This window comes from Scyliorhinus canicula, chromosome 5 (assembly GCF_902713615.1).
Source record: "Scyliorhinus canicula chromosome 5, sScyCan1.1, whole genome shotgun sequence".
Lineage (NCBI taxonomy): Eukaryota > Metazoa > Chordata > Chondrichthyes > Carcharhiniformes > Scyliorhinidae > Scyliorhinus > Scyliorhinus canicula.
The window spans coordinates 184,041,905-184,065,892 of NC_052150.1; the positions used below are offsets into that span (position 1 = coordinate 184,041,905).

The 23,988-nt window shown below is 44.8% G+C and overlaps 1 protein-coding gene across 19 annotated transcripts in view; it reads right to left on the reverse strand.

Moving 5' to 3' along the window:
* The window catches only part of mpp7a (membrane protein, palmitoylated 7a (MAGUK p55 subfamily member 7)), a 779,450-nt gene that overhangs the window by 553,291 nt on the left and 202,171 nt on the right, over window positions 1-23,988 (reverse strand). For 15 of the 19 annotated variants that reach the window (XR_005460776.1, XM_038798233.1, XM_038798231.1 and 12 more), the window contains one exon: window positions 19,965-20,074. The exons of 1 other annotated variant lie outside the window; for it this stretch is intronic. The gene's annotated coding sequence lies outside the window, so the exon portion shown is untranslated. The remainder of the gene's footprint in view (window positions 1-19,964; window positions 20,075-23,988) is intronic. 3 more of the 19 variants (XM_038798226.1, XM_038798222.1, XM_038798220.1) reach the window with 1 other exon arrangement.

The following is a 23,988-nucleotide window of genomic DNA, read 5'->3' on the forward strand; positions in this document are numbered from 1 at the left end:
CTTTTTTTTAATTTAAAGTGCCCATTTAGGTGGTTTGGCCATGCTAATTTTCCCCTTAGTGTCCAAACGTTGGGTGGGAATACAGTGTAGCCACCGAAGTTGGCCATTCCCTAAATTCAAAATGGAGGAACGCAAAGCTTACAGGTTAAAATGGACAATGTTAACACAGCACAAGCAGGCTGCACCAAGTCAATGTGTATTCTGTCTGCTAAGAGAGCAGACAGCACCGAAACGAACATTCCGCATACTAATGAGGCAATTTCCGGGATAGTTAACATAGTAATGGAACGATCCCAGGGACAATGGACACAAATGGGGAAGTGATTGCAACAGTGTATGAGAAACCAGACACCCCGGCACCAGCGGGGTCCGAAAACAAAGCACCTGAAAGCCCGCCCAGTAGCCAAGGAACAGCCTCAGTATTGGGGGGATTCAAACATGTCGATTGGGAAGAGACCCAATCGATTCCCAGCAGGAAAAGGATCCGCCCAAAAGGGCGCGAAGCCCTGGGACCTATAAAAGACAGGTCCCACATATAGTTCGTTCTTCTTGTCCAGCCCTCCTCTCCTTCTTAACCAGCCCTCCTCTCTGGACCAGCATTTCGACCAGCTTTGCCAAGAAGACCTTGAACGAGAGAGAGGAGAGGTTTGGGACAGCAGCCGCCAACAAGTAAGTCTCACAACGATCGCTACCAGAGATAGACACTCCTGACCCCTTTTTAACCCATACCAACCTGAAGTCTGCAGACCAGAGCAGAGCAAGAGGCCTTGTCCCCTGATCCGGCAGTTCCCTTGAGATAAGTATTGGTTTATTTAGTGGTAGGAATAATTTAATCCTCTTAGCGTGTGCATGGGTAGTATTATAATTGTATTATAATAAACTCAGTTGTTTGAACTTACTAATTGGTGTATGGTTTTATTGCTTTGAACTTGACCTTGAAGCTTGTGGTGGTATCTTAACGATACCTGGCGACTCCAGAGCTAAGTAACGAAAAAGAGCCGAATTGAGTGTTAAGCACACTCACCCAGAACGAGCAACAACAGGGCTCGGGAGGTGATTTGGCCTCAGTAGGGCGTTCTTTCGAGGGTTCGGCACAGATGCGATGGGCCGAATGGCCTCCTTCTGCACTGTAGGGATTCTATGATTTTGGTTTCAACTACTTTCTATGGTTGTGAATTCCACAGATTCACTACTCTCTGGGTGAAGAAATTGCTCCTTAACTCAGTCCTAAAAAGGGCAGCACGGTGGCCTAGTGGTTAGCACAACCGCCTCACGGCGCTGAGGTCCCAGGTTCGATCCCGGCTCTGGGTCACTGTCCGTGTGGAGTTTGCACATTCTCCCCGTGTCTGCGTGGGTTTCACCCCCACAACCCAAAAATGTGCAGAGTAGGTGGATTGGCCACACTAAATTGCCCCTTAATTGGAAAAAATAATTGGGTAATCTAAATTTTAAAAAAAAGAGAAAAAAAAAAACTCAGTCCTAAAAGGTTTACCCCTTATCCTCAAACTATGGCCCCTAGTTCTGGACTACCCCACCTTCGGGAAAGTTCTTCCAGAATCTACCCCGTCTAATTCTGTTAAGTTGCAATGAGATCCTCTATCATTCTTCTAGATGTCAATGAATATTATCCAAACCAACTTAGTCTCGTCATCCCAGGAATCAGGCTAGAAAACTTGCTCTGCACTCCCTCCGAAGCAAGAACATCCTTCCTCAGATAAGGACATCAAAACGCACACAGTTGTCCACGTCTAGCCTCAGCAACACCCAACACAATTGCAGGAAAACATCCCTATTCCTATACTCAAATCCTCTCGCTATTAAGGCCAACATATCATTTGCCGTCTTTACTGCCTGCTGTGCCTACATGCTTACTGTTAGCGGCTGATGCACAAGAACACCAAGGTCTCGCTGAATGTCCAGCTCTCTCAATTTACACCTATTTGACACCTATTCAAATAATAATCTGCCTTCTTATTTTTGCTACCGAAGTGGATAACCTCACATTTATCCACATTATACTGCGTCTGCCATGTATCCTCCCACTCACTCAGCCTGGAGTAGAAATCTTTGTTGCAGAAAGATTTGCCAATGACCATCTAAAAGTGCCATGCCAAAGTGATTTAGAACATAAACATAAGAACATAAGAGCTAGGAGCAGGAGTAGGCCATCTGGCCCCTCGAGCCTGCTCCGCCATTCAATTAGATCATGGCTGATCTTTTGTGGACTCAGCTCCACTTTCCGGCCCGAACACCATAACCCTTAATCCCTTTATTCTTCAAAAAACTATCTATCTTTACCTTAAAAACATGTAATGAAGGAGCCTCAACTGCTTCACTGGGCAAGGAATTCCATAGATTCACAACCCTTTGGGTGAAGAAGTTCTTCCTAAACTCAGTCCTAAATCTACTTCCCCTTATTTTGAGGCTATGTCCCCTAGTTCTGCTTTCACCCGCCAGTGGAAACAACCTGCCCGCATCTATCCTATCTATTCCCTTCATAATTTTAAATGTTTCTATAAGATCCCCCCTCATCCTTCTAAATTCCAACGAGTACAGTTCCAGTCTACTCAACCTCTCCTCATAAACCAACCCCTTCAGCTCTGGGATTAACCTAGTGAATCTCCTCTGCACACCCTCCAGCGCCAGTATGTCCTTTCTCAAGTAAGGAAACCAAAACTGAACACAATACTCCAGGTGTGGCCGCACTAACACCTTATACAATTGCAACATAACCTCCCTAGTCTTAAATCCATCCCTCTAGCAATGAAGGACAAAATTCCATTTGCCTTCTTAATCACCTGTTGCACTTGTAAACCAACCTTCTGTGACTCATGCACTAGCACACCCAAGTCTCTCTGAACAGCGGCATGCTTTAATATTTTATCGTTTAAATAATAATCCCGTTTGCTGTTATTCCCACCAAAATGGATAACCTCACATTTGGCAACATTGTATTCCATCTGCCAGACCCTAGCCCATTCACTTAACCTATCCAAATCCCTCTGCAGACTTCCAGTATCCTCTGCACTTTTCGCTTTACCACTCATCTTAGTGTCATCTGCAAACTTGGACACATTGCCCTTGGTCCCCAACTCCAAATCATCTATGTAAATTGTGAACAATTGTGGGCCCAACACGGATCCCTGAGGGACACCACTAGCTACTGATTGCCAACCAGAGAAACACCCATTTATCCCCACTCTTTGCTTTCTATTAATTAACCAATCCTCTATCCATGCTACTACTTTACCCTTAATGCCATGCATCTTTATCTTATGCAGCAACCTTTTGTGTGGCACCTTGTCAAAGGCTTTCTGGAAATCCAGATATACCACATCCATCGGCTCCCCGTTATCTACTGCACTGGTAATGTCCTCAAAAAATTCCACTAAATTAGTTAGGCATGACCTGCCCTTTACGAACCCATGCTGCGTCTGCCCAATGGGACAATTTCTATCCAGATGTCTCGCTATTTCTTCCTTGATGATAGATTCCAGCATCTTCCCTACTACCGAAGTTAAGCTCACTGGCCTATAATTTCCTGCTTTCTGCCTACCTCCTTTTTTTTTTTTTTTTTTATAAATTTAGAGTACCCAATTATTTTTTCCAATTAAGTGGGCAATTTAGTGTGGCCAATCCACCTATTCTGCACATTTTTGGGTTGTGGGGGCGAAACCCACGCAGACACAGGGAGAATGTGCAAACTCCACACGGACAGTGACCCAGAGCCGGGATCGAACCTGGGACCTCAGCGCCGTGAGGCAGTTGTGCTAACCACTAGGCCACCGTGCTGCCCTCTACCTCCTTTTTTAAACAGTGGCGTCACGTTTGCTAATTTCCAATCCACCGGGACCACCCCAGAGTCCAGTGAATTTCGGTAAATTATCACTAGTGCATCTGCAATTTCCCTAGCCATCTCTTTTAGCACTCTGGGATGCATTCCATCAGGGCCAGGAGACTTGTCTACCTTTAGCCCCATTAGCTTGCCCATCATTCCCTCCTTAGTGATAACAATCCTCTCAAGGTCCTCACCTGACATAGCCTCATTTCTATCAGTCACTGGCATGTTATTTGTGTCTTCCACTGTGAAGACCGACCCAAAAAACCTGTTCAGTTCCTCAGCCATTTCCTCATTTCCCATTATTAAAACTCCCTTCTCATCCTCTAAAGGACCAATATTTACCTTAGCCACTCTTTTTTGTCTTATATATTTGTAAAAACTTTTACTGTCTGTTTTTATATTCTGAGCGAGTTTACTCTCATACTCTATCTTACTCTTCTTTATAGCTTTTTTAGTAGCTTTCTGTTGCCCCCTAAAGATTTCCCAGTCCTCTAGTCTCCCAGCAATCTTTGCCACTTTATATGCTTTTTCCTTCAATTTGATACTCTCCCTTATTTCCTTAGATATCCACGGTCGATTTTCCCTCTTTCTTCCTTCGTCCTTCCTTTTTGTTGGTATAAACCTTTGCTGAGCACTGTGAAAAATCGCTTGGAAGGTTCGCCGCTGTTCCTCAACTGTTCCACCATACAGTCTTAGCTCCCAGTCTACATTAGCTAGTTCTTCTCTCATCCCCTTGTAATCTCCTTTGTTTAAACACAAAACACTAGTATTTGATTTTACTTTCTCACCCTCCATCTGTATTTTAAATTCCACCATATTGTGATCGCTCCTTCCGAGAGGATCCCTAACTATGAGATCATGAATCAATCCTGTCTCATTACACAGGACAAGATCAAGGACCGCTTGTTCCCTCGTAGATTCCATTACATACTGTTCTAGGAAACTATCGCGGATACATTCTATAAACTCCTCCTCAAGGTTGCCTTGACCGACCTGGTTAAACCAACGACCTGGTTAAACCAATCGACATGTAGATTAAAATCCCCCATGATAACTGCTGTACCATTTCTACATGCATCAGTTATTTCTTTGTTTATTGCCTGCCCCACCATATCGTTACTATTTGGTGGCCGATAGACTACTCCTATCAGTGACTTTTTCGCCTTACTATTCCTGATTTCCACCCAAATGGATTCAACCTTATCCTCCATAGCACCGATGTCATCCCTTACTATTGCCCGGATGTCATCCTTAAATAACAGAGCAACACCACCTCCCTTACCATCCACCCTGTCCTTCCGAATAGTTTGATACCCTCGGATATTTAACTCCCAGTCGTGACCATCCTTTAACCATGTTTCAGTAATGGCCACTAAATCATAGTCATTTACGATGATTTGTGCCATCAACTCATTTACTTTATTCCGAATACTACGAGCATTCAGGTAAAGTACACTTATGTTGGTTTTTTAACCTCTGTTTTGAATCTTAACATCTCCAGTTTTATTCCTTTTGTTATTACTGGGCCTATTCACTGAGCTCCCCTCAGTCACTGTACCTTGTACTGTCGCCCTTTTAGATTTTTGGCTATGTCTTCTCTGCCTTGCACTTTTCCCCTTACTTCCTTTTGCTTCTGTCCCTGTTTTACTACCTTCCAACTTCCTGCATCGGTTCCCATCCCCCTGCCACATTAGTTTAAACCCTCCCCAACAGCTCTAGAAAACACCCCCCCTAGGACATCGGTTCCAGTCCTGCCCAGGTGCAGACCGTCCGGTTTGTACTGGTCCCACCTCCCCCAGAACATAAACAGAACAGAGCATGTAAGAAATCGCTCCTGTGGGAAATTATTCAAACTTCTTCACAAGTGAGTGTCAAACAACAATATTTACTACCTTTGACAGAGTTATCCAGATTTGAAACATTAGCTCCCTTCTCTCTCCATAGATGCTGTCAGACTTGCTGTGATTGTCCATATTTTCTGCTTTTGTTTCAGGTTCCAGCATCCACAATAAATTTGCTTTTATATTAATATCTACTACCTATTCTTTCATGAACCCAAATTAACAAAGCCAATTAAATGACAAAAAATCAGATTGGATAGGCAGCACGGTGGCAAAGTGGTTAGCACTGCTGTCTCACAACACCGAGGGCTCAGGTTCAATCCCGGCTCTGGGTCACTGTCCGTGTGGAGTTTGCACATTGTCCCCGTGTTTGCGTGGGTTTCGCCCCCATAACCCAAAAGATGTGTAGGGTAGGTGGATTGGCCACGCTAAATTGCCCCTTAATTGTAAAAAATTTATTGGGTACTCTAAATTTTTTTTAAAATCATATTGGAAATGTCTGGAAACTGTTTATTTCGGATGTCCAGAAAGTTACTAAAAAACTCAAATAATATTAAAGTAGACTATAAATAGCTGTTGCCCAGTTACACGAGGAGGGATCAAGGACTCAGTGTCAATGGAACACCTAAAATGCCATAAGAGCATAGCAGGCATATATAAAGAGAACATAATGGAGCTTGTCATTGCTTTATAACATGCCAATTGGCAGACAGCAAGCAAAAGGGAATGAATAAAATGGTAGATAACTAATGTGCAGGTTTTCTAACTTCCAAACAGAGACAGGATACGAAAGGGAAAATGCTGGAAAATCTCAGCAAGTCTGGCAGCATCTGTAGGGAGAGAAAAGAGCTAACGTTTCGAGTCCGATGACTCTTTTTCAAAGCTGATTCCAGCATCCGCAGTAATTTGCTTTTATAGAGACAGGATACATGTCACTTCATTGCACTGCTCCACAAATCCCACTCAAGGTTATAATGCTGGTTAAGAAGTGCATTTTTTTTAAACAGTGTGGAAATTTATTTTTCAGTTGTGTAAAGAGTTTCAGTTAAGTACCATGCTCATGAACTTTCTGCAAATCTATTAATCCTCCATTTAATCGGCTGAACATCCATCTGTCAAAGGAAGAGGCTGGTGTCGGTCTGTCTTCTTGAGTTTTGTGAATAAACTTAAGTGCAGTCTACATTTCCCTTCCAAAACTTTCCCCCACTAAGGTGGAAGCTACTTCCTAAATATGCACCGAAACCTTTCCCCAATTAGTATCAGCTGCTCTTATTCACAATTGGAGAATTCGATTGTCACAGGATTTGCAGCATTAATATCTGGTCCTCAATCCATCTTGAAATAACACAAATGAGGGCAGGTGTTGCTGTCCTATTTCATTACTTTAAAAAATTTAAGGCAAGAGTATATTGACTTGACTTTTATAAAATTAATCCCAAATAAATAATTTAACCAAATTCAACTTGATTTTGAACAATGTCTATGAAAAGCAGAACTTGACCAAAAGCAAGCCTACATCTACCACTATATAAACAACACACCAAAATAGCATGCTGGCTTTAAAACAAGCCATATTTTTCATAACATATCAAATGAAGCACAGAATCCAACATCTGAAACAATCACTCACAATTAGAGGCATGTGTACATTGGAAAAACCCAGTAAAGTTTATGACTGTAAAGTGAAGTTCACTGCAATAAAACAGCAGAGGGCGCTATATTCCTTTGAACACAAATTATAAAGACGTCTCTGCAGCGCCTCACACATAGAAGGTTATATACACCTCAAGCTGCTAGAAAGTCAGGGGGACTTTGCGACATTATCCTCACCCGTTGGCAAGTAGAAAAGAAATATTGCAAACAATAAATGGGATTGTGCCTTTGTTTACCTGACAACGATCTTTGACACACTAAAGGGAGGCTTTGTCATAAGTCTTGGCCAAAATTAGATGTCCTGGTAGAGCTGCAAATCTGGTACAGCAATTTCAAGGTGGAATGAAAGATAAGTTCTGAGTTTATGTTGATTAATGGCATGTCAACCAAGCTGCTATGTCCTGAATGTTGCTGAGCTTCTCCAGTACTCATCCAGCACTTATCCAAGAGAGTGTTGAGTATTCCATTACACTCCTGACCTGTGCCTTGCAGATGGTGCACAGGCTTTAGAGAGTCAGCCAGTGAATTATTCACTTCAGAAGTTCCAGCTTCTACTACCGGTGGCGGCTATGAGGGAGTAAGTCGCACGGACTTTTGGACCTTTTTCCCCGACTTGTTTGTGGTTTTGAGTTTTGGCTTTGAAGGCGCAGACAATTAGGCTCTGGATCCACACAGCGGTGCATGGAATGGAGAACCCCAAGGGACCAAAAAGGAAGAAATAAAAAGTTAAGCAAGGGCTGGGTGGAGGTGGCAGCCGAAGACAACATGGCTAATGTTCGGACCCCTGCGACGATGGCCCAGCCATCGACGAAGGAGCTGATGCAGGTCATCCAAGAGGGCTTTGCCAGACAGAAACGGGACTGTCTTGACCTGGTAAAGGAGTCGATCGATCGGCTGTAGCGCAGGCTGGATGCCCAGGATCGGGCGATTCAGAACTTGGAGAAAGTGCTGGCGGACTAGGAGGAGCACCAAACGGTGGTTGAGCTGGACGTGGGGATGCTGAAGGATCAACAAAAGAGGCTGCTGGAGAAGGTGGAAGATCTGGAGAACAGAGCTCACCGGCAGAACTTAAGAATTGTCAGTCTCCCTGATCACCTGGAATGTTAGAAGGTAAAATGGGCCGGTCAAAAGGGCACGTGTGTTCGCACATCTGTGGGCTCTGAAGGCGGACGTGGTGATGTTGCAGGAGACACACCTGAAAGTAACGGATCAAGTTAGGCTGAGGAAGGGTTGGGTCAGTCAGGTCTTTCACTCGGGGCTGGACACCAAGACTAGAGGGGTGGCGATTTTATTCAATAAGCGGGTGCAATTCAAGGTTGGCAGTATAATCTCGAATGGGGGGGGGAGGGCGCGGTATGTCATGGTGAGCAGTAAGCTGGGGGGGAGGAAGCTAGTCTTGGTTAACGTGTACGCGCCAAACTGGTATGATGTAGAATTCATCAAGAGGGTACTGGGGAAGATACCTGACCTGGACTCACACAGGTTGGTGATGGAAGGGGATTTTAATACGATCATCGACCCCAGCCTGGACCAGTCGTGTTCGAAAACGGGGAGGGTGCCAGCAATGGCAAAGGAACTGATAGGGTTCATGGAACAGATGGGGGGGGGGGATCGACCCATGGAGGTTTAGGCAGCCGACGGGGAGGGAGTTTTCTTCTTATTCACATGTGCACAAGGTTTACTCCCGGATTGATTTTTTTCATTTTGATCAGAGATTTCCTGGCGGGGGTAGTGGACACGGGGCATTCGGCCATCACCACTATTTCGGATCGTACCCCACATTGGGTGGAACTGCAGGTTAGTGAGGAGAGCATCTAGCGCCCACAATGGAGATTGGACGTGGGTTTGTTGGCAGACGAGACGGGATGCGAGAGGGTGAGCAAGTGCATGCAGAACTACCTGCAGGTCAACGACACGGGTGAAGTCTCAGCAGAGGTGGTCTGGGAGGTGCTGAAAGCAGTGGCGAGAGGGGAACTGATTTTGATCCAGGCACATAGGGACAGGACAGATAGGGCAGAGACAGACCGACTGGTTAAGGAGATCCTACAGATAGATAGGAGATATGCGCCGACCCCGGGGGTGGAGCTGTTAAGGGAACGTCGGAGGCTGCAGGCTGAGTTCGGGGTGTTGTCAACAGGCAAGGCAGTGGAGCAGCTTAGAAAGGCGAGGGGGGTGTTTTATGAACATGGGGAGAAGGCCAGTAGAATGCTGGAACAGCAGCTTAGGAAGAGGGAGGCGGCCAGGGAAATAGAAAAGGTGGTTGATGGGGATGGGAATCTGGAAGGGGGCTCGACAGGGGCGTCCAGAGACTTTTACAACAGACGCTATCGCTCAGAACCCCCACGGGGCCCGAGGGGATGAGACGCTTTTTGGACGGAATGGCCTTCCAAAGGGTGGGCAGGGAGCTGGTGGACGGGCTGGGGGCCCCAATCAGGGCCGAAGAAATAGCGGAGGGCTTGAAGGCAATGCAGTCGGGTAAGGCCCCGGGGCTGGACATGTATCCATTGGAATTCTACAAGAAATTCCCGGGAATTTTAGGGCCGTTGCTGGTTAAGGATTTCAATGAGGCGAGGGATAGAGGGGTGCTGCCCCGACGATGTCACAGGCCACTGTTTTGTTAATATTGAAGTGGGACAAGAACCCAGAGCTATGTGGGTCTTATAGGCCGATCTCGCTGCTTCATGTGGACGCCAAGCTGCTGGCCCATATGACAGTGGCCCGGAGGAGCAGATTCTTTGGGGTGGAAGACAGGTGTGTAAAATGTGTGGGTGGACCAGCGAACCATGTCCACATGTTCTGGATGTGTCCAAAACTTAGGGGATATTGGCAGGGGTTTGCAGACGTCATGTCCAGAGTGTTGAAAACAAGGTTGGTAATAAGTCCAGAGGTGGCGGTTTTTGGGGCATCTGAAGATCCAGGAATCCAGGAGGAGAAAGAGGCAGATGTTCTGGCCTTTGCCTCCCTGGTAGCCTGGAGACGGATGCTGCTAGCTTGAAGGGACTCAAAGCCCCCGAAGTCGGACACCTGGTTAACCGACATGGCGAGCTGTCTCGGCCTGGAGAAGATTAAGTTCGCCCTGAGAGGGTCAGTGTTAGGGTTTGCCCGGAGGTGGCAACCATTCATCAACTTCTTTGCGGAGAATTAATCGTGAGCAGGGGGGGAAAGAGGGGGGACTGGGATAGCGTAGAATAGGGGGTTACATAGGCGGGTCTCCGTGTTTGCACTATGTTTATTATTCTTTGTACACTGTTTTTATACTGCTGTTGCTTGTAATACCAAAAATACCTCATTAAAATTGTTTGTTTAAAAAAAAGAAGTTCCAGTCTCTGACCTGCTCTAGTAGCTACAGTATTCGTAAGGCACATCTGGTCAATTTCTGGTCAATGGCAATCAACATCCTGGGGAGGTTCTGATGAGGAAACTCCAAAATACATTGGAACAAGGAGCAGAAGTAAACAATTCAGCCCTTCAAGCCTGCTCAGCCATTCCATCAGCTCATGGTCTCAAATCCACCTCCCTACTTCTTCCCCGTATCCTTTTAAAACGTGACAACATTCTGTGCAACCCCATTAAACACACAGAATTGGTTAACAATTCAACTCAACATAAAATGTGATGAATCATAGGAATAATAATAGCTACTAACATTTAAACATTAACATACAACAATTTAATTCATTGTGATTAGAACAATATCTTTGGGAAATTGATGTATTTTAGGTCTGTATTTTTAGGTCTGTAAATCATTAAGTTGTTAAAATGGAATAAGAGTTATTTGATTCAAATGTTCGTTTTCTAAGCATCTCCTTTCAGCGGTTAAATTGTGTTTTATTTTGTTGAGTGAAATTATAACAACTCCACCTCATAAATCCCATTGCTGCTGTTACATGACCGTGGGCTAGGTAGGGTATGTTCAATTCCAGCCCCCTTTCTCCTGGAGTTGCAAGACAATTGAATGAACCAATAATTCTTAGAAAAATACCCAATGTCTTTGGCCCATATTGCCCAATAATTACAGTCACTAGGTTTGTAAATTAAAACTACGTATATTAATAACAATAACTGTAATGAAATATGCAGCAAATACAACAAGGTAACTAATATCTATAGTTCACAATTTCCCCACTTCAACTTGCCGCCTATAGAGAGAGAGAGATCATACCATATAGATATCATTTTTATAATATATTATATATGATATAAAAAATACAAAACAAGCAAACAGATGGGAAGAGAAGGGTATAATAATAAGTAAAACTTGAGTCTTAGTTTCAGATATTTGTTTCTGCCACACTTTGCTTCAAACCAGGCATTCAGGATTTCTGCTTTCCAGTTTGCAATTTATCAGGTCTCTGTAGTTGCAGAAATACAGCAACTTTTCTGCAGAAAAACAAGGGGGAGAGAGATAGAAAGACAGCAGGTTCTTTTTCCTGAGTGACCGTGTCTCCAGCTCCTTTCCTTAGGTCTCTGGAGATCATCCTACTTGGGTAGAACCTAATCACCACATGTTACTGAGCGGAATACAGCCTTTTGGACAATTCATTGGTTGCCAGCCAACCAATTGAAGTGACTTCCAACCCCATCGCTCGAGTATCACAAAATCTGAGTTTGCTGTCCAAAGCTTGTAGTGTTCTCTTTTGTAACTTTTGAATTCCTCATTTTCTCTCCTGCTTGACTTAAATATACATGTCCTTTTAGCATCCGTGGGTCAAAAGGGTTAACGGTTAAACTAAAGAAAGGGGAAATAAGGGAATCAACAGGAAGGATCCTTACATATCTCTGTCCCTCAAAGTAATGAAATGTCAGGGCATGGATTTTTCACTATGAGGTATGCAATACATAAATCACAAACATGTATCCATTCATCCAGCCCCAGTATAAAAGTTTCCTTCCAAGTCTCTACCTAGGTAATGAGCCATTCCTTAAACTTGTGTCAAAGCATCCACAATCACATTATCCTTTCCAAGAATGTGTACAATTTTAACATTGGACTGTTGTAATAATAAACTCCAACAGAATGATCTTGCATTCTGAGTTTTAAACTTTTCAATAAATGCAAGCGGATTATGGTCTGTATAGACTAAACTTTGTTTATTGTTCAGCTGGACATACATTCAAATGCTATCACTTGCATCTGTGGCCATTTTAAATGAAAAGTCCAGGGCGGTCAGCATCGGTTCATCCACAAACATGGCCTTTAATCTCCCAAAGACGACTTTGTTTCTGCGGACCACAGCATTTTCATTTGTTTCCATAATATATCCAACATGCACTGTATTTAAGTCTCTAACAGGGCCAGTCTCTGTGGTTTTAGTCAAGACTGACGTGGCTTTATTCATGCAGCGTTTCCTTTGCCTACATCATGACCAGTTAACAGAGTGTACTCTGCAGAGTCCCTACAAATCTGTCATGTAGCTATCTAAAACGACATCCGGTAAAGGATGCTGGGAAAAGTGGCCAGGTTCAAGAGCAAACAGGTTGCAGCTCCAAATTAACAAAGGCTGCAGCCCAGACTTTTCAAAATGACATCGGAAAAAGGCCATCAAAGGGCCATACCAGGACAATGGGCTTAAATGCGAATCACCTACAAAGTATCAGACTCAGTGGTGTCTGTTTTCCTTATTTGGAGCAGCCCAGGTGCCTCAGACACCAATGGACATGGCTGGTAAGGACACGCCCCGCCATCAAAGTGGCGGGCCTTAATTGGACTTAATCGATCCAGGTGATCAAGCCCTGATTGATTGATTGATATCTCAAATGGGACCGCCCAAAAGGGCGCGAAATCCCAGGGATAAAACATGCGGCGCAAACCCTCAAATTGTTCTCTCGACAGCAGCAACCAACAACGGTGACACTTCGGCCAAAGAAGAAGACGGTCATCCACGCCACCGATAGAGGAAGACCAGAGCCAAGGACGAGGAAAACCAACAACCGATTGGCGATATCTGCCGGTACTTAACATAGAACATAGAACGATACAGCGCAGTACAGGCCCTTCGGCCCTCGATGTTGCACCGACATGGAAAAAAAAAACTAAAGGCCATCTAACCTACACTATGCCCTTATCATCCATATGCTTATCCAATAAATTTTTAAATGCCCTCAATGTCGGCGAGTTCACTACTGTTGCAGGTAGGGCATTCCACGGCCTCACCACTCTTTGCGTAAAAAAACCCACCTCTGACCTCTGTCCTATATCTATTACCCCTCAATTTAAGGCTATGTCCCCTTGTGCTAGCCACCTCCATCCGCGGGAGAAGGCTCTCGCTGTCCACCCTATCTAACCCTCTGATCATTTTGTATGCCTCTATTAAGTCACCTCTTAACCTTCTTCTCTCTAACGAAAACAACCTCAAGTCCATCAGCCTTTCCTCATAAGATTTTCCCTCCATACCAGGCAACATCCTGGTAAATCTCCTCTGCACCCGTTCCAAAGCTTCCACGTCCTTCCTATAATGAGGCGACCAGAACTGTACGCAATACTCCAAATGCGGCCGTACCAGAGTTTGGTACAGCTGCATCATGACCTCATGGCTCCGGAACTCAATCCCTCTACCAATAAAGGCCAACACACCATAGGCCTTCTTCACAACCCTATCAACCTGGGTGGCAACTTTCAGGGATCTATGTACATGGACACCGAGATCCCTCTGCTCATCCACACTACCAAGAATTTTACCATTAGCCAAATATTCCGCATTCCTGTTATTCTTTCCAAAGTGAATCACCTCACACTTCTCCACATTAAACTCCATTTGCCACCTCTCAGCCCAGCTCTGCAGCTTATCTATGTCCCTCTGTAACCTGCAACATCCTTCCGCACTGTCTACAACTCCACCGACTTTAGTGTCGTCTGCAAATTTACTCACCCATCATTCTGCGCCCTCCTCTAGGTCATTTATAAAAATGACAAACAGCAACGGCCCCAGAACAGATCCTTGTGGTACGCCACTCGTAACTGAACTCCATTCTGAACATTTCCCATCAACTACCACTCTCTGTCTTCTTTCAACTAGCCAATTTCTGATCCACATCTCTAAATCACCCTCAATCCCCAGCCTCCGTATTTTCTGCAATAGCCGACCGTGGGGAACCTTATCAAACGCTTTACTGAAATCCATATACACCACATCAACTGCTCTACCCTCGTCTACCTGTTCAGTCACCTTCTCAAAGAACTCGATAAGGTTTGTGAGGCATGACCTACCCTTCACAAAACCATGCTGACTATCCCTAATCATATTATTCCTATCTAGATGATTATAAATCGTATCTTTTATAATCCTCTCCAAGACTTTACCCACCACAGACGTTAGGCTCACCGGCCTATAGTTACCGGGGTTATCTCTACTCCCCTTCTTGAACAAAGGGACCACATTTGCTATCCTCCAGTCCTCTGGCACTATTCCTGTAGCTAATGATGACCTAAAAATCAAAGCCAAAGGCTCAGCAATCTCTTCCCTGGCTTCCCAGAGAATCCTAGGATAAATCCCATCCGGCCCCGGGGACTTATCTATTTTCACCTTGTCCAGAATTGCCAACACTTCTTCCCTACGCACCTCAATGCCATCTATTCTAATAGCCTGGGTCTCAGCATTCTCCTCCACAATATTATCTTTTTCTTGAGTGAATACTGACGAAAAGTATTCATTTAGTATCTCGCTTATCTCCTCAGCCTCCACACACAACTTCCCACCACTGTCCTTGACTGGCCCTACTCTTACCCTAGTCATTCTTTTATTCCTGACATACCTATAGAAAGCTTTTGGGTTTTCCTTGATCCTACCTGCCAAAGACTTCTCATGTCCCCTCCTTGCTCGTCTCAGCTCTCTCTTTAGATCCTTCCTCACTTCCTTGTAACTATCAATCGCCCCAACTGAAACTTCACGCCTCATCTTCACATAGGCCTCCTTCTTCCTCTTAACAAGAGATTCCACTTCTTTGGTAAACCACGGTTCCCTCGCTCGACCCCTTCCTCCCTGCCTGACTGGTACGTACTTATCAAGAACATGCAATAGCTGTTCCTTGAACAAGCTCCACATATCCAGTGTGCCCAACCCTTGCAGCCTACTTCTCCAACCAACACATCCTAAGTCATGTCTAATGGCATCATAATTGCCCTTCCCCCAGCTATAACTCTTGCTCTGCGGGGTATACTTATCCCTTTCCATCACTAACGTAAAGGTCACCGAATTGTGGTCACTGTCTCCAAAGTGTTCACCTACCTCCAGATCTAACACCTGGCCTGGTTCATTACCCAAAACCAAATCCAAAGTGGCCTCACCTCTTGTTGGCCTGTCAACATATTGTGTCAGAAAACCCTCCTGCACACATTGTACAAAGAACGACCCATCCAATGTACTCGAACTATATCTTTTCCAGTCTATATTAGGAAAGTTAAAGTCTCCCATAACAACTACCCTGTTACTTTCGCTCTTTTCCAGAATCACCTTCGCCATCCTTTCCTCTACATCTCTAGAACTATTAGGTGGCCTATAGAAAACTCCCAACAGGGTGACCTCTCCTTTCCTGTTTCTAACCTCAGCCCATACTACCTCGGAAGAAGAGTCCCCATCTTGCATTCTTTCTACCACCGTAATACTGTCCTTGACTAGCAGCGCCACACCTCCCCCTCTTTTGCCCCCTTCTCTGACCTTACTAAAGCACCTAAACCCCGGAACCTGCAACAACCATTCCTGTCCCTGCTCTATCCATGTCTCTGAAATGGCCACAACATCGAAGTCCCAGGTACCAACCCATGCTGCCAGTTCCCCTACCTTATTTCGTATACTCCTGGCATTGAAATAGACACACTTCAAACCACAGACCTGAACACTGCCGCCCTCCTGCGAAGTCAAAACTGTGCTCCTGACCTCTCTACTCTCAATCTCTCGCACCCCAAAACTACAATCCAGGTTCCCATGCCCCTGCTGAATTAGTTTAAACCCCCCCAAAGAGTACTAACAAATCTCCCCCCCAGGATATTGGTGCCCCTCAGGTTCAGATGTAGACCATCCTGTCTATAGAGGTCCCACCTTCCCCAGAAAGAGCCCCAGTTATCCAGAAATCTGAATCCCTCCCGCCTGCACCATCCCTGTAGCCACGTGTTTAATTGCTCTCTCTCCCTATTCCTCATCTCACTATCACGTGGCACGGGCAACAACCCAGAGATAACAACTCTGTTTGTTCTCGCTCTGAGCTTCCATCCTAGCTCCCTAAAGGCCTGCCTGACATCCTTGTCCCCTTTCCTACCTATGTCGTTAGTGCCAATGTGGACTACGACTTGGGGCTGCTCCCCCTCCCCCTTAAGGACCCGGAAAACACGATCCGAGACATCACGTACCCTTGCACCTGGGAGGCAACATACCAAACGTGAGTCTCTCTCGCTCCCACAAAATCTCCTATCTGTGCCCCTGACTATTGAGTCCCCAATTACTAATGTTCTACTCCTTTCCCCCCTTCCCTTCTGAGCAACAGGGACAGACTCTGTGCCAGAGGCCCGTACCCCATGGCTTACCTCTGGTAAGTCGTCCCCCCCACAAGTATCCAAAACGGTATACTTGTTACTCAGGGGAACGACCGCAGGGGGTCCCTGCACTGACTGCTTCTTCCCAGTCCCTCTTACAGTTACCCATCTATCTCCAGTCTTTGGTGTAACTACTTCCCTGAAGCTCCTATCTATGACCCCCTCTGCCTCCCGAATGATCCGAAGTTCATCCAGCTCAAGCTCCAGGTCCCTAACACGGTTTTTGAGGAGCTGGAGTTGGGTGCACTTCCCACAGATGAAATCAGCAGGGACACTGACGGCGTCCCTCACCTCAAACATTCTGCAGGAGGAGCATTGTACTGCCTTCCCTGACATCCCCTCTAGATTAAAAAAAAAACAAGAAAAAGAAACAGAAAGGAAGAGCTTACCTGATATTACCTCAAACCCTGATCCCGCTGAAAGGTAAGCAAATTTAAAGGCACTCACTCACCTTCACGACAGGCCCCTGCTCCCGCTTCCCAACCACCGTGGGGTGGGGGGGTTGGTTAGAGGAGGAGGTAGGGTGGGAAACACTCACAAAGTGTTTCGGGTTTAACTGTCACTTGCCAACAGCCCCTCCACAAACCACCTTCAACTTAGGCTGACCGCACTGCACGTATGCAAATTTCCCCAGAACAGCTGATCAGTAGCTCTGCTCTGCTGCCCTCTGCTGGTTCTCAGTCACTTGCAAGTTAAGGTCTTGTGTGTACTAGCGTTGTAGTTTGACGCGTGTGTGCGTGTGTGTGTGTGTGGGTGCTTGTGTGTGGGTGCGTGCGTGTGTGAGAGAGATTGAATAACTTCAACATTATGTGTGTTGTGCTTTCTTTTACTCTGTCTTTTCTATGGCTCTGTTCCAATTATGGCAATCAGTGAGTTTGCCCTCCTTTCTTTTGATATCTATGTTCTAATGCTCAGAGTCGCCAGGTATCAAATGATACCACCACAAGGTTCAACCGGCTATCGATCAAAGAGCCAAACACCAGTTAGTTAGTTCAAGGTCAAGGGCACTTTATTTACACACAATTAGTCATGCAACATAAACAGTAGTGATTAACTACACCTATTGACTAAGACAATCTGTACTTAACTTCGGGCGCCCAGCTTAGGTCAGAGAAACAGTGGCCGCTGTTCGATTCTGGATCTATCGAGTCCGAAGGAGTAACTGCTGCTCAGACAGGCTCATCCGTCTGGTAGCGAGCGAATTTGGACTTGCTTCTGGTGTTGGTACAATTGGAGATGGCCGCGACCGGGGCACCAGGTCAAAAAGAAGACGAACATATGGCGAACTCTTCTTCTTATACTTGGGGATTTTTGCATTCTTTTGGGCAGTCCTTCAGTTTAGGCCTCACTAATTGGGTGATCCCTGATCACTCTGTTTGATTCCTAACCAATAAGTGGGTGGGGATCTGGATCGCTGGGCGTGTCCCAAGCGGTCACTGATCCCATTGTTTGTGTTTCCCTTGAATAGGGAGTGGCGCCGAAATGTCTGGGACTGTACCGGGCGCTCAAGTACCAGTCCTTTGTTTTGGTGAAGATGGGCCACCAAATGCTAATCGGCTCCATTAAAATGCTAATTGGTCAGAGTTTCGATACTGTCTGAACTTCTTGCTTGCAAATATGCATTTCAGGCTCTGAGCCTGCCTTGTCCATTTTACCCGCCAGGCTTTGCGAGTTTCTCTGTACCTAGTTGTAAGTGGCCATCCCAGATGGCTACATGTGCGAGTAAATAAATATTGCATTATTGTATGAGACAAACTTGCAGTCATTTGTCCACCGTATACAGGTTAATACGCACTGTGGTTTAGATACAACAATCTATATTTATTTAGTATCTGTATTAGATCTTTCATTTGTTGTTCTTCTGATAGATTTGCATCTATGGTTTTAACACTCCCTCTGATATCCACAAACAGTTCCTTGTTTTAATTCTGCTTCAAAATCAAAAACAATATGGTTCCCTTTGTCAAGTTTCTGATTGTCCAAATTGTAGGGTCCCCTGAATGAGTTTCTTGTGCATTACTGTCTCTTTCTGTCTCCCGTGTAAAACATCCAGTCTTTTCTTATAGTCCAATGAATGTTTATCCAAATTTCCCGGATCTTCTGCAGCCAAACTACAAGCAGTATTGTCAATGCTAAGAGAAATATTTGGTTCATTTTTAGTCACACACCTTTCAACCCCTCCAGCTTTCATTCTCTCTTTTCCTTCACATGGTTACTTTCAGCGACAAGAAAAGCTGAAGGTTCAATTGTCAGAGTTGGTTGGTCTTATATGCACCGTTCTTTGTTTTACGGCTTTTATCTATTCATCGGTGTCTTTGTAATCACAGCTTTACTCTCCATTTAGTAATCCGGATTTATACAATTTCTGCTTTCCAGATTTCAACTTCTCTTCTCTACGTACAGATATACCAAAGTCTTTGGCCCTTAGCTGCAGTCACGAGGTTTGTAAATTTAAACACAATTAACTTGATTAATAACTATAAATAAATATGCAGCAAATAAAACTGCCCAACTATTACCTAATTCCTAATCTACCCACTTGAACTTGCCCATACCCTGCATGCGCGCATACAAGAAGACATACATGGCGTGATTGTCCGTCCTGCCAGACCTGTTTTCTGGTGGGGCATGCCAGCCAATGCAGTTTCCCATTGTGGCCACCCCCACGCCGTCAGAAAATCTGTGGCCGTGAGTGCGCTGCCGACAAAGTGGAGGATCCCGCCCAACCTACTGTCCAGGGACCCCACTCTACTTTCCTTCGGTCTCAGGAAATCATCCCACTCAGGCAGGATCCAATCACCATCTGTGGCCAGGCAGAATATTGCGTTTTGGATAATTCATTGGCCACCAGCCAACCAATCGAACAGAGTCCCAACCCAACTCTCGGGTACCGCAAACTCTGAGTTTAGCTGTCCAAAACCATTTCCCAAGTTCGGCTTAAAGATATTTTTCCATGGATCAAAATGATTATGCCAAAAAATGAAGAAAAAGGGAATAAGGGAATTATCAGGAAGAACCCTTATGCTGCCCAGTGTAGATTACAAAAGGAGATACTGTACCTGACAATACCGCCCAGTGTAGATTACAAAAGGAGATACTGTACCTGACAATGTGGATGCTAAAAGCCAAAGAAAATGTTGAGGTGAAGAGCAAATAGATCTCTCTTTGTGTCTGAGCTCTTGTAATTTAAACTCGGACTTCTGAAAATCTGTTCTAAAGAGAAGAGAAAAAATTATGCTCAGTTACTTATTAAAATTAAATGTGCATAAATACTTAATTCTAAAACCAATGTTAGTCTTCTTCTGCTAATTCAATGATTATTTTACTTTAAAACGTTCACCATTCCGCAACATGAATCAGAATTTTTAATAAAACAGCACAGGAAGCGTCTTTTGCACCGTCAATTTGAATGAACAGTTAATAAGGTTAAGAGTGGGCTTTACTAACAGTTCAGTTAAAAGTTGAACTTTCTACATAGAGAACAGAACCAGTGTGTAACGTAGGTTCACACAGCAAACTTAGCAGTGTTTGTAAATTGTGACAATCTGAAGGGGTTCTGTTTGATTCCGGTCTAATGCAATTATATTTATAAAATAGCATAGCATTTGAAAGGATAGATTTTATTCTGAAAAATCAATATAAATACAATAAATTTTACAAAATCAGTTTATATCAAACAAAGTGACAGCCCACACGTCACCGAAACAAAAGGAACAACTCTATAAATCCACTCTGTACCCACCCCCCTCAAACAACCAAATGTACTTCAATCTGTATGCCTAGAGGTCTATTCTATGGCTGAATGATCATCTCGTGTGACACAAGTGCCAATGTGAAACTGACATAAAGACCATGAAATCACAATGGAAATTCTTTTTCCCTTAAAAACACACTTAACTATGTGACAACTAGGGCAGCATGGTGGCAGTGGTTCGCATTGCTGCCAACGGTGCTGAGGACCCAGGTTCGAAGCCCGGCCCTGGGTTACTGTCCGTATGGAGTTTGCATGTTCTCCCCGTGTCTGTGTGGGTTTCACCCCCAAAAATCAAACAAAAAAGACGTGCAGGATAGGTTGATTGGCCACGCTAAATTGCCCCTTAATTGGAAAAATAATTGGGTACTCTAAAAAAAAATTTTTTAACTATGTGACAACTACAGGTCTCTGTTTGATAAGGCATTTCCAAGGAGAATAAATCTTACAACGTACAGATATCTTGTTTATGTATTATGCCAAGTTTACTGGGGTCCACAGTCATCAATCAATATCACAACAGATCTTCCTGTTGCACTAAATTAACACATGTATTTGATCCTAACATGATAAACAGTTCTCAAAATGTTTAAATATTATGGTGATAAATTGCACGTGTGCTTACATTATGTTTTTAATAGAAATCTACAGTTTACATTTATGTACAACAGGACCACTTCATACTCGGGTTGTATAACAATTAGAACCACTACAATTTGCAACGCAACCAGTCGAATTGCACCATTTGATCAGAACAGCTAAGGGGACAAAGGTTAAAGCTGCATTAAGAAGAGGCAAAATTTTCCACAGTAAAACAAACTGGTTTCATGAGGTTTTGACTAATAATTTTCCACCCAGTATCTTCCAGTTGTACTGAAAATGTTAAACTTGAAACATTCACTCATGTTTCCTTCAGAACTTCTGCATAAAGATAAAATGGCCAGTGCACAATTTTCCTTCATTTGACAATGAATCGCCTGATTGAAGTAGTCAAGCCAATCCACTACGACCAGAGTTCCTTCTCAAAGAACTTTATTTTTTTTAATATTTACATATTCACAATGTTCAAGTCCATATTGATTCCAATGTAGATCTTGCTCTCCACTAACATAACTTAAATCAATACTCAGTACTGAGTTTTTACTTCCAGTTATTTGATCAATTTTTTTACAGATGAAATTAAGGAATACTTTTGAGTCATGTGTTTTTGATTGTAAAATCAACAATGTGAAATTTCAGTCCACCCGGCTCACTTCTAAATTCATATATATTGTGTCTGGTACATTCCATACAACAGGCCAAGTACAGCAGTGCAATTAGGTGAAACATACAAGTTGAATACTGGACAGAATTTAGGTGATGTATGCACAGTGGTTAGCACTGTTGCTTCACAGTGCCAGGGACCCAGGTTTAATTCTCAGCTTGGATCACTGTCTGTGCAGAGTCTGCACGTTCCCCCAGCATTTGTGTGCGTTCCTTCCGGGTGCTCCGGTTTCCTCCACAGTCCAAAGATGTGCGGGTTAGGTGGACTGGTCACGCTATATTGTCCCGTAGTGTCCATAAGTTAGGTGGGATTCTGGGATAGGGTAGAGGCGTAGGCTTAGATTGAATGCTGTTTCAGGGGCCAGTGTAGACTCGATGGGCTGAATGGCCTCCTTCTGCACTGTAAATTCTATTCTATAAATTCTAAACCGCTTGTTACAGTGCAGAGATACAAATTTGCATATGCAGAGAGGACCCCAGCAGAGTCCAAAATAGAGTTTCTGACGAGGCTATGAAAACTAGCCGAATTGTGTGAATAGTGAAATGCTCTTTTCAAAATGCTGCGAGGCTGCTTGGACTGCGGCGTCAATAACATGGCTACCCAGAGGAAGCTGCTCGCCGAATCCTCCCTCGACGTTCAGCAGACTGTGCAAATATTTTTTTGCGAAAGCGCTGTGAGAGGAGTGCAGGAGAGCCAGGAGTTGGAAGTAAATACCCTGTGAGATGCCTCTTCCTGGTGAGCCTGCCCCGTACCTGATTGAAACCCCGCCCTGGACGAGTACCATAGAGGCCAGATTCATTTGTCAAGGACTGAAGTGGGACACCTCTCCGGAGTCTGTAGAGGGAGAGCCCAGGCGTTATGGGGCATGTGGACGTAGGAGCCGCAGAGAGCGCAAGGCACAAGTCAGCCAGCAACTCCAGCACCCCGGTACAGGCAAGCACCCATTAAGGGTTCGCATTTTGCATCTGGACCAGACAGAGGAGGAGCGCGTGCAGCTGAATTGCATTGCAGCACTCCGAGTGGCTCCCATCAAAATAACCGTACAAGTGAATGAGTTCCATTAGACATCATAAAATAGAATCCCGACACTGCAGAAGGAGGCCATTTGGCCAATCAAGTCTACACCAGCCCTTGGAAAGAGCACCTCACTTAAGCCCACTCCACCACCCTATCCCCGTAATCCAGTTACACTACCTAAGGGGCAATTTAGCATAGCCAATCTACGTAACCTGCACATCTTTGGACTGTAGGAGGAAACCGGAGCACCCAGAGGAAACCCACGGAGACACAGGGAGAAAGTACAAACTCCACACAGTCACTTGGTCCAGAATTGAACCTGGCTCTCTGGAGCTGTGAGGCAGCAGTGCTAACTACTGTTCTTCCACTAACAGGATCCGCGGTTTCAGCTATTGAAAAACAAACCTTCAGCAGGATAAAGGCAGAGGTGCAACAGATGGATCTGCATGACACCGAGGCAAGGTTAGCAACATACAACGGTGAACTGTTAGTTATTGTGGGAACCACAATTACCCCGGTAGTTTATGGGTTACAGTCAGTTGGATCATAGTAACGGTACAAGGCCCCAGCCTGCTAGGCCGTGATTAAAGGGTGAATGTGCCTACACCTGGACTGGCAGAAAGCATTCCAAATAGGATCCGGGGCCGATATCCCAAGGTTTTCCAGCCCTGACTGAGAAAACTAAAGGGGGTTGTGGCGAAATCCAGGTAGACTCAGATGCAGAACACAACTACCGTAGGGCTCTCCCAGTCCCTTATGCCTTGCCAGCAAAAGCTGCAGCCCAACAAAGCCAGTTTGAAGGCCTTGGGATTATTAAACCAGTGTGCTTCGCCAACTGGGTGGCGCCGGTGCTCACACCAGATTTGACAGTCACACTGTCACAAGTTGACGGTCAACGGGGTCTCCCACTGGATTGTTACCCGATGCCACGCCTAGAGGATCTTTACCGAAAACTGACCGGTGGAGTCATTTACGAAACTCAATACAAGCCATGCATGCTTGCCGTTAGAATTGCACTCTGCTTCACATAGATATGTCACCGTAAACATCCAAGCTTCTACAAATACACCAGCCTGCCCTTTGGAGAGTCATTGG